This window comes from Sinocyclocheilus anshuiensis, unplaced genomic scaffold (genome assembly GCF_001515605.1).
Source record: "Sinocyclocheilus anshuiensis isolate Anshui unplaced genomic scaffold, SAMN03320099.WGS_v1.1 scaffold1170, whole genome shotgun sequence".
Classification (NCBI taxonomy): Eukaryota; Metazoa; Chordata; class Actinopteri; order Cypriniformes; family Cyprinidae; genus Sinocyclocheilus; species Sinocyclocheilus anshuiensis.
Genome location: NW_015538055.1, coordinates 3,162,784 through 3,174,391, shown reverse-complemented (window position 1 = coordinate 3,174,391; position 11,608 = coordinate 3,162,784). Strand labels below are relative to the sequence as shown.

Genomic DNA, 11,608 nt, shown 5'->3' with positions numbered 1-11,608 from the left:
GATCAGGGTGATCATCATCGATGAGGCTCACGAGCGAACGTTACACACAGACATCCCCTTCGGTCTAATCAAAGACATTGCACGTTTCCGCCCTGACCTGAAGGTTCTGGTGGCCAGCGCCACTCTGGACACAGGAGCGCTTCTCTTGCTTCTTTGACGATGCACCTGTATTTAGGATTCCAGGTCATAGGTTTCCTGTGGACATCTACCACACAAAGGTATTGGACTGTGATTAAAGCACAAGACATTCAGTTTGTCATATAATGACATGTATATTAAGGGTGTAATGTAATGTATTGTATATTTCATTGTGCATGGTTATTTTTATATTTAGATGAACTCTAATCCTCACTTAAAGTTAAGCTTTAAAAAAAGATTAATTTAATAACACTATTAAATATAATCTTTAACAAATGAATTGCATTTTTGTGTACTCTTCATTTAACGTTGTGATGCCTAAATTCACTTTAAGCATCTAAAATGATTTTAGGTTTTAATGTTTTATTAATAATTTATTTCGACTAAATAGTATAGAATTTTAATATCAGCCATTTGTCGGGTATTAGTCATAACTTGAAAATATTTATCACCACCTCGGTGAATTTAGTGATTTTAGTGATTTCTCTGATCGTCTGATCCTTCATTCGTACATTGCATAATGCATATTGTTAGTATTTTGGTTATTTTGGTTCAGGCTCCGGAGGCTGACTACCTAGAAGCATGTGTTGTGTCAGTGCTACAGATCCATGTCACTCAGCCGGCTGGAGACGTACTGGTCTTCCTTACTCACCAACAACATGTTGGCCGGCGACAGCCCATGACGTCACTACCGGTGCGACTATAATATAAATAGGCGCCGGGAGAACATGTGTAAGGTCCATGCACTTGGCCCAAGGAAGGTATCCAGTGGCGGATGAAGGTTTCTTGCGTATTCGGTCTTTTCAGCGCGCAAAGTTTTTCAATCTAAGTTCAATTCTAATCTGACTCCATTTTATTATCTAATCTGACTCCATTTTAGTATGACCTCGAATTTAGGTTGAAAGGCAAATTGGTTGTTTGTCTGTCTTTAATTATTGCTATTATTCTGACATTTGGTTTTAACTCTTAACTCTTTACTTTATATTTACTCGTTCATTCGGAATCTATATCGCTTAGGATGCCTCACGCTATGCGTGGACTAATACTATTTAATGGGTCGCCCATGCTTACCGTTCTTTAAATAGTAGTTCTGTTTAGCCCCCTACAGTTACCCATGTACAACTTAATTAATGCTCAAAACAATAATCAGCGGTTGTGCTAGAACCCTTTGTCTAGCCCCTGATAGTTAATATAACTACGTACACCTTAATTAAAGTTGAGACAATAACCAGCGGTTATGACCAGTACTATGACTAGTCCCCCATAGTTAACGCAACTGAGTACAACTTAACTAAGGTCAAGCAGTTAGTCAGAAATCTATAATCTCACCTGATGTGCGCCATGCTACATCTAACCTGAGTTCTAGTATGCACTTAACCCTGTACGCAGATTTGCGGAAACATACACAAGACCATTGTACCACTCGCCCTGAGACTATTCAAATGACACCAAACATGACTGTAAATCTTATTTGCATTTATATAGAACATTATACTATTGACCATTCTGAGTGAATCAAGTGGAGATGAAATGAGATGAGGAGATGAAAAGGCACTGATGCATATGTGAGAGAGGCGTTTCCTGCACCACCCCTCTGTGGGGTGTCTCGAAGATGCCCGTGTAAGTTCGTATTGTCTGTTTCTCAGGAGATCAAAGTATCTGAGTTTCTTTTATCCTTACAACGGACTATCTATCAATGCATACATCTATTAAGAGAAGCTGTGCTGTGTCACGGCATAACAGAAAAAGGATTTCTCCAATACATCATCATCAATTTTTCCCGCAGTCACCTCTGACTACTTGATTGTAACAACATTCATTTTCTATATAATCTGCTTTGAAAGGATATGTATTGTGAAAAGTGCAATACAAATAAACGTAAAATGAAAAAAAAAAAAGTAGCTAATTATTATATTATTATAGATATTTTAATTTTTACATTTTATATTATGTAATATATATATATATATATATTGTGACGAGTCGGCTGCCTCCACCTAATTATCATCATCACCCCGTCCCTTAAATCGCCGCCCTTCGCCAGGCTCCTGACAGGAGTGGGTGCGTGAAAGGAGGGGCGCTGAAATATGCCGGGCCGTCTAGTCCCTTCATACGCCGTGGGCCAAGGCGAGAAGGATGCAGCCGCTGGAAGAAGCCTCCGCCCCTCGCGCCCTGGAATGGAGAGGGGAGCGCGTGCGGCCGCCGGACTCCGCCCCTTACCTGGACCCTTCCTTCCTGACCACTGCCCTTCCCTGCACGAAGCCCGCAGCACGACGAGGACACCAGATCCCCTGTTTTATTTTGGACACTAGATTCCCCTTTTTTCCTGGACACTTTGTTGTTTATATTATTTGGTTAATAAAAGCCTCTCCGAGGCCTGACGCCACACCAAATGTGTCTGTCGTGTGCTCCTCCCGTGACAATATATATTGATTATATTGATAACAAGGATGTCAGAGGTACTAGTACTTCAGTACCACACCAGCACTAGAATTATATTGGTGCTGCAGCGCTAACAAACATATTAACTGCATTGAAGCTCTTTAAGGGGGTCATTTTATTTTTAAACTATAATATATTATGATATGATTTTATAATGTATACATTTATGTGTGAGGGAACATACATTTACACTAAATACAAGCTTGCGTCACCCTGCATCTCTTTCCTGTCTCTTTCCACTGTTTATCGATAAAGGCATAAAAAGCACTAATGTAAAATAAAAATAAAAAAAATACTTAGCTTGTCAAGATGGAAAAGCCGTGATGAGCCAGAAAGATTTAATGTTCTGGTATTTGTGTATTATGTATATCGGTACAGTTTGTGGATCATCAATAGTGTAGATGATATTTATATTGGTAATACTGACGTTTACTGTGTCCTCTGGTGTTGCAGGAGGAGATTGAGGAGTGCTGTGAACTTCTAAAGGGAGATATGTAGGAGACTGGGCTCGAAGATATCTGAACTTGTTGTTCTGCCCATCTATGCCAACTTGCCCTCGGACATGCAGGCCAAGATCTTCAATCCCACTCCGCCTGGAGCCGCAAAGTAAGAACGCCGTTCCCTTTGTCATCCAGCAGGGGGCGGCATGTCTGTTGAAATCTATGGAAGATTACTTGCCTTTACTTGTAAATGTATTCTTTGCTGAAGCTTTTATCCAAAATAAAATCGAACGAAACAAACTGATGCAAAATCTTATGTAAATGTTTTTCTTTCAAAGCTGTATTTTGTTTATCATCTTGATAAATATGCTAAACTCAGAATATGGATTTCTTTAGTAACTGTGTGTGGTGTTTTTGGGCTTCAGGTTGTGGTGGCCACAAATATCGCAGAGACGTCTCTCACAATCAATGGCATCATCTATGTGATTGATCCAGGTTTCTGCAAACAAAAGAGCTACAATGCAAGGACAGGAATGGAATCTCTCATTGTCACTCCCTGTTCACGAGTAAGAGAAGCTTCTAGCAACAACATCAATCTGTAAAGTGTGCAGTGGACCCAAAAGTATTTGGACAAGTCATTTAGATTTACAAATGATTTATGAATGTAACAAAATGTTTTATTATTAATAATTAATTATTATAAATAGCAACAGCAACAATAATTATTTTAATAGTTATAAGTACTAATTAATTATTATATATAATATATAATATATAGTGTATTATTTTATAATATATAATATATTATTATGGTCATTATTAGTTGTAGTAATTAATTAAGACATTACTTAATTATTTATACATTTATAGTATTAACAAATAAAATTAATTAATAATAAGAAGAACTTTTATTATCACAAATTATTATAGTATTGTTATTATTTTGTAATATTGGTCTGAATGTGGGGGAAATATTTAAAGAGACAGGGGCTTATTTATTGTCCTTTGAGTCTTGAGTTACTAATTTTTAATTTTTGTGATTTTTATTTTGTGAGGAAAAATGGTTATGCTTCTTTAGTAAATAGGGTTCAAATATTAATTGATGTTTTGAAGCAGTGATTTATAATGTGTTTTATTATCATGCAGGCATCTGCCAATCAGAGAGCAGGTCGTGCAGGAAGAGTGGCGGCTGGGAAATGTTTTGGGCTATACACCGCCTGGGCCTTTAAACATGAGATGGAGGAGACCACCGTCCCTGAGATCCAGAGAACAAACCTGGGCAATGTGGTTCTGCTGCTCAAAAGTCTCGGTAAGAATTAATGAATCAGTTTTTCTTCATGACACATCCCAATGCCAGTTTGATTGTTACAGAATTGTTCTGTAATTTAAATTATATACACCAGCAATAGCAGTATTTATCAAACATTTGTGACAATTTAACGCTTTCACTCTGCTGATCCTTATTGTATTTGTGTCATACAAATAGTTTAGTGTTTTTTTTAAAGAATATTTCTGCATTTTTGGGGTAAAAAGTTGTTGACCTTACATTCAGTTCAACATTTCAATTAGACCTCATGTGGAAACCGTGATACGTTTTCTTTTCAGTATTCTTTGATGAACAGATAGTTCAAAAGAACAGCATTTATTTAAAAATGGGAATATTTTATAACATTATAAATGTCTTTACAATCACTTTATTTTAATGTATCCTTGCTGAATAAAAGTATTCATAGAAATTAATATATAATTGATCACCAAACTTTTAAATAGTAGAACACGTCTATTAAAATGATCTCAGGACTAGTGGGTTAAAATGACTCGTATTGAAATTCTCTGATAGATATTTACTTAGACAATGTAAAGTATGGCTTATGTGTCCAAATACTTATTAGGTCATTCCACTGAGTTTGTAGTGTATTTTTATTATGACAAACAATGTCAATTTTGGGGTGTGGTATTTAGAAACTGGAACTTTAATGCATACATAAATAGACCTGACACACTTATTCACTCCCTATAATCAAACAATATGTATATTAATATGTGCTTAAGATCTAACATGTATTTCCTGATCTGTGAACGACCTGATTCATTTCGACTTCATGGATCCTCTTCCTCATGAAACGCTGGTGTTGGCACTGGAGCAGCTTTACGCCTTGGGTGCCCTTAACCACCTCGGTGAACTTACTAAGGTGCGAAAAAAAATGTTTAAATAACTTTATAACCCTGTAATTATGCTACATTAGAATACATTTGTTTTTTAAGCCCTCATAAACTTTGGTAAACTCAGTTGTGTTCACAACCCATTTACAAGGAGGTTTACGACAAAAAGCTGGGTGTCAATAAGGGTTCTGGACCTGGCAATGAACTATAAATAAATTACTCTACAGCTTTCCATTCATTAATATCCCTTATGGAAGTATACCAATATTTAGCTCTTGGTTATTTCCTTAATTTTGTTCCTCTTGCACTGTAGCTTGGCCGAAGGATGGCTGAACTTCCTGTGGACCCCATGCTGAGTAAAATTATTCTGGCTTCTGAACAGTGAGTCTAAACTGCAAAGAAACAATCATTAAACCATTATTTTCAAGCTTATATGCAGTTTTTGTTATTTACTCATCACTGATTACCCTTTACCTGGTGTTGTTACTGTGATGTTTTGAATATTGTTCATTGTCTGTCTTTCAGTTATAAGTGCTCTGAGGAGATTCTGACCATCGCGGCCATGCTGCGGCCATGCTGTCAGTGAACAACTCCATCTTCTACCGGCCCAAGGACAAAGTGTTTCATGCCGACAACGCTCGAATGAACTTTGTGGTACCAGGAGATCACATTGTGCTGCTCAATGTATATACACAGGTGTGTTTATGTGTGCACTTGAAAATATCACTCAAAGCAGCAATCATTCTGACATCTGAGGCTTTGCACACTTTTACGACCCGGCAGTTGTGCTAACAGAAATTATTTGTTATTGTCAGAATACTCATGTCTGGCGTGACTTCCTTATGGGAGATGTGCAGCAGTTGGATTGCTGAACAGGTTATTCAGGCCTGTGTGGACGTGTGTGTTTATGTGTAGATGCTTTAGCCGGAAGTTCTTGTCTTGTACAATTATAACTTTTAAATGAACAATGTTTTGTAAGAAGGACTATTCAAACAACAGAAACATAGCATTAAAAATATATATTTGGAAGCGTTTGGCACCTAAAATAAAGCATTTAGAAGTCTTTTTTGGTTACTAAACTACAATAACAAAAGTGCTCAATAATTTTAAGTTATAAAACAGGCTGTATTTACTTAGTAAACATTCATTACAGTAATGCTTTCACTCTTCTGATCCTGATTGTTTTTTTGGGGGGGGCGGGGAAAGTCAAATGGTCTTATAGTCCCAAAGAAAGTTTTTCTTACAGTCAATTCAACCTTTCAACTGGACCCATTATGCATATTTTTTGTACATTTTTCAATTTGTTTTTTCTACCTTACTTTGTATTATTTATTTTTTAACAAAACAATGTGAATATGTATCTTTAATTGCACATTGTCACATGAACAACCATTTATAAAATGCTCTCACAAACCTAAAGTATAAATCACAGTAATGTTCATAAGAGTCATCTGTTTGTGAATCAGACTTCACTGCTTGCGGTGTGTTTGTTGTTGCATGCACAACACACACAGTTATTGTATTCATTAGTATTCAGTGGTGTCTTTCTCTGTTTGTGGGTAGAGGGTGGTTCCCCATTCAGATTGAATTGGACATGACCAAATAATGATTCACAAATCAGTTATGGAGCCAGTTGTAAACTGATATTCAATTCTCTGAACGATTCACTGCCTGAGTCTGATTTAAAACATTAACTCACAAGCAAGTTACCCGAGTCTTTCTCTTGATTGGATAGAGAGTGGCTCCATGTTCAGTTCAGGTCGGACTTAACCAAATAATGATTTGCAAATCATTGGGAGTTGATTATAAACTCTGTCTGATTTAAAACACTAACACAAATGAGTTTTGTGAATATTTATGACTGAATCAGTAAAAAGAATGAGTCATTTGTTTGTGAATTAGACTTCACTGCTCCTACTGTTTGTTGTTGCGTGCCAGAAAAGAAAATGCATTCAATAGTTTCTCTCTTTCTCTGTCAGTAGGTAGAGAGTGGTTACTCCACTCAGTGGTGCTCCGAGAACTTCATCCAGTTTCGCTCCATGAAGACAGCTCGAGATGTCCGTGATCAGCTGGAGGGGTTGATGGACAGGATCGAGGTGGAACTGTGCAGCTGCAACGGTGAAAGTGCCCATTCACAAGGTGATTTCCTTATTCCCCCCTCACTTCCTTTCTCGCTTTTCTTCCAGTGATATTGTGTTTGTGCAGAAGCTTGCTGCTTTGCATGTGATTGGTATCTTAACTTTATGAACCTGAATTTAGCTTTATAGACTGAATTCACATAAGACACTCTTACTTGTGGCTCTTACCGGCTAAAAACATTGAAGTAGAATTTGTGGCACAATTTGCATCGTTAACTATTAAGGTAAGTGCTTGCTTGTCTCATTAGGGCTTTTCACATTGCGCTTAACCCAAGGTGAACATCTTTTTAGTCCAGGTTACAATGTTTTTTTTATTTTCTACTGAGGGAAAAATGTTGAACAGGGAACAGTTGAACAAACATAGTGACAGGTGAAATTTACCTGTCAAGAGTAAATATGTGTCTCTCATGTGTTTGTTTATCAGTACTTCCTGTTCTGTGAGAGACTAGTGTCACTATGAATCATCAGTATTTAAAAGACAATGTGATCTTTCACATCAGAGGATTTAAACAGGCAGACTAACATAATAGCTGAATGCATGCATACTTGCTGACTGTGTGTTACTACATTTTAGCCAATGCTTTTTTATATTTAAAGGTGTTTGGCATTGATGAATGCAGGTTAGGTGACTAAGAATCATTTGTGGTATGAGTAACAGTGCACAAATCCTACTTTTGTCTGATTTCAGATGCAATAGAATTATTGCAAAATTAAGTCACTCAGTTATACAGTTTAGTGGTCTTTATGCAAAAATATTTCACTGAATGCTACTATTGACCAATCAAAACCATGTATTTTAGACAGCCGTGTATTAAGAAATATCAATAAATTATAGTATAAATTCACCAGATCATGATCTAAATGTGATTGCGTTTTCCTCCAGGCGGTGACTGCAGGATATTTCTACAACACGGCACGCTTGAGCAAAGGGGGTTATAAAACAGTCAAACACCAGCAGACTGTTTACATCCATCCCAACAGCTCACTCTTTGAGGAACAGCCACGTTGGATGATCTACCACGAGCTGGTCTTCACCACCAAAGAGTTCATGAGACAGGTATGGAGTCGGCCTTCACTCTGTTTGTCTTTTTAGTCAGATATCACTAATATTATTGAATTATGTCATAATTCTGTCATTATTTACTCACCCTCATGTTGTTCCAAACTTGCATATGCATTTCTTTCTTTTTGGAACACAAAAGAATATATTTTGATGAATGTTGTATACCGAACGGTTTCGGTTCCCATTAACTTCCATAATATGGACAAAAAATACTATGGAAGTCAATGGAACCCGAAACTGGTTACCAACATTCATCAAAATATCTTTTCTGTTTACAGTCGAAAGTCGTACAGGTTTGAAATAACATGAGGTTAAGTAAATAATGACAGAATTTACATTTTTAGGTGGACTTTAAGGTTTAATGTTGCCGATTGGAACAGACTGGCTCTTTTTTACAGAATGCATAAAAATATGCTTTATTCTAAATGTTCTTTCTGTCTTTCAGGTGATAGAGATTAAAAGTGGCTGGCTGCTGGAAGTGGCTCCTCATTATTATAAGAACAAAGAACTGGAGGACGGCAGCAGTAAGAAGATGCCCCGCAAACAAGGCAAAGCCCGTGAAGAGCTGGGCTGATCCTGAGATCCGACGAGCAAGAGACTCTTCCAGCCAATATTACTACACTGATTCTGCACAGGAGATCAGCGATGTGAGAAACTCCATCAGTGTTAATTTGGAAATTATCAGACGTTTCCTATTTTGGAGACTCCTAATTTTTACGTTTCAGCTAAAGTTATTTTCATGTGTTTGAATGAGGAAATATATTTTTGATTACAAGTATACACGTTTTTTTATTATTATTTATATACTGATCTGTGATAAGACCTCTGAAACTATTTAAAGAGATATGGCTGGATGTGGATCAAAAGAAGGATGTTATCAAAGGTCATGCTATTGAAGATAATTAAGGGTGCTTTCACACTTGGTTCGATTGCACCCCCCTCCCCCTGCCCCCGCTGGACTGTGTTCACATTATATTATTTGGGTCCGAACCACGGTTCGTTTGCGTCATCAAGCCAGCAGCTGTTTACCCCGTTGCTTAGTAACGAACGACGGTGCAGGATAAGGTGGCAAAATGCATAGCACCCATATTTTATATTTATTGTTTTTAAACCGTCCCAGCCTGCATATGACCCACCTTCAACGTTGAAATATGGTTGAAATAATGTCAGTTCTTGTTTTAATGTTCATACAACGTTTAATGCTGAAAGGTTTTGTTTCCAAAGCTTCAGTCCATAACGGCACTTACGTCTGGCTTACGAATGTACTGCAAATTCACTAAAGAACGCTGAAGGCGAACAGAAATGAGATATACAGCATCTGCTTTCAGTGTGTCAGGAAAGTGAGTGAAACACACACAAACACACATTTTTATCAAATAATATGTCATTAATAGCGGTTCACTTCTGCGATTTGGTACAATTGCGTTCACATCAGCAGCGAACCGTACATTATTTATTTAACTTTTTTTTTTTACTATAGAAAAACATAATTCTGTCCCTTGAAAAGTTCAGATAGATTAATATATAGCCAGCAGTCAATGATTGGTAGTTTCCAGTCATTTGTAGTTTCCCCCTAAAGCTCCCTGATGAACAGAAAGGACAGCCGAAATTAGCCGTTAGTCAATGATTATCTAACGTTGTAAAATTCTTTGTCAACAGAAATGTTTTTCTTTAACCAGAAATCCATTTGAATGATTGGCACAATATTATATAGTCACGTTTGTTTATATTAATAGCTTTTATGACTATGTGATCCAAAACAACATCAGATGATGATCAAGTTTTTGGAGGAAAACTAGGCCATAACTTAACAGAGGTGTGTTTTGAGTTTTGGGGGCCCTCAGCAAGTGGTCCCAGGGGGAAGGGGGTAGAAATTGCGTTACGCAAGGGCCCCAAGCAATTGCGTGGTGCCTAAACACGCTACTGATGACTTTGGCTATTCACAGAGAATGCATTTTGCAGTTAAATATGTGAGATGCAGGACACATGGTATAAAGAAACCCTGCTAGATATGTGTTTTTTAAAAAGTTGATTGAACAGTTGAAAAGCATAGTAATGGAAAAAAAATGTGAATGGCCTCTTATGAGCGTGCTCAATTTTGCATTCTTTTTAAAGGGTTTTTTCAGAGTCCACATTCAGTATTGCATTATTTTTGATGCTGTGCTGTCTAATGTATGTGAACCAACCTGATATCTCAAGAAAATGTCAGTATTTCATGTGATTTGTTCATGTGAAGGTCCACCCCTAAACCTAACCTTCAATGGGTCGTAATAAGATCGAATGGAAATTACGAACGAGATTGTACAAAGTCTTACTAATTAGCCACAAATTCACCAAAACGTAAAATGGTTACAAATTGCAGTGAGAGTGTTTGGTGTAAATGGTCACTTATAAAAAGTTCCTCTGCATTTCAAGTATTTAAAACCAAATCATCAAACAGTCTTATGTGGTAAAGACCAGACAGGATAGGCTGTTTTTCACAAATATTCAAATTTTTTCTCTTCTCGTAATTCTCACAAAGTTTGCATCTCACAATTCTGACGTTTTTTCTCTGAATTCTGAGTTTACATACCACAATTCTGTTTTTCTGACCGTCACGGAATAAAAAAAAAAAGGTAATTGCAACTTTCTTGTTGTGAAGGGGAAAAAAATTAAATTGTGTGATTAAAAACTTTATATATTACTTTACTTAATATATATATATATATATATATATACTTTCGTGGAACAGTTGCAGGCGAGCGTGGCGGGGCGCCTCCCGGAAGCGCCGGTCAAAGCGCACCAATACCTCGTCCGGTTGACCGAGAACGACGACATCGAGGCTTACCTCCACACATTTGAGGTCATCGCGGCCCGGGAGGGGTGGGTCCAGGAAGAGTGGGCTCGCATCATCGCCCCCTTCCTCACCGGAGAAGCGCAGCGGGCCTATTATGCCCTGAGGGCACCCCGGAATGAACAGTATGACGAGCTCAAAGCCGAAATCCTAGCCCGGGTGGGCCTATCGCCCATGGGGGCGGTGCAACAGTTCTATCAATGGACCTATGATGAACGGCAGCTGTGCAACTGGCCCGATTAACTCACCTGTGGCTTCTCGCGGGGTCCCCGACCCCGGACCAGGTAGCCGAGAAAGTGCTCATCGATCGACTGCTACGGGCACTGCCCCGCCCGCTGAGGCGCCCGGTCAGTATGCGAAATCCCCAGGACATCCACAGCCTGGTAGAGGC

General features: G+C 38.0%; 1 pseudogene; it reads left to right on the top strand.

Annotated features, from left to right (window-relative positions):
* Positions 1 to 9,162, top strand: part of LOC107683377 (putative pre-mRNA-splicing factor ATP-dependent RNA helicase DHX16) — a 33,277-nt pseudogene extending 24,115 nt beyond the window's left edge.
* Positions 9,163 to 11,608: the final 2,446 nt, after the last annotated feature.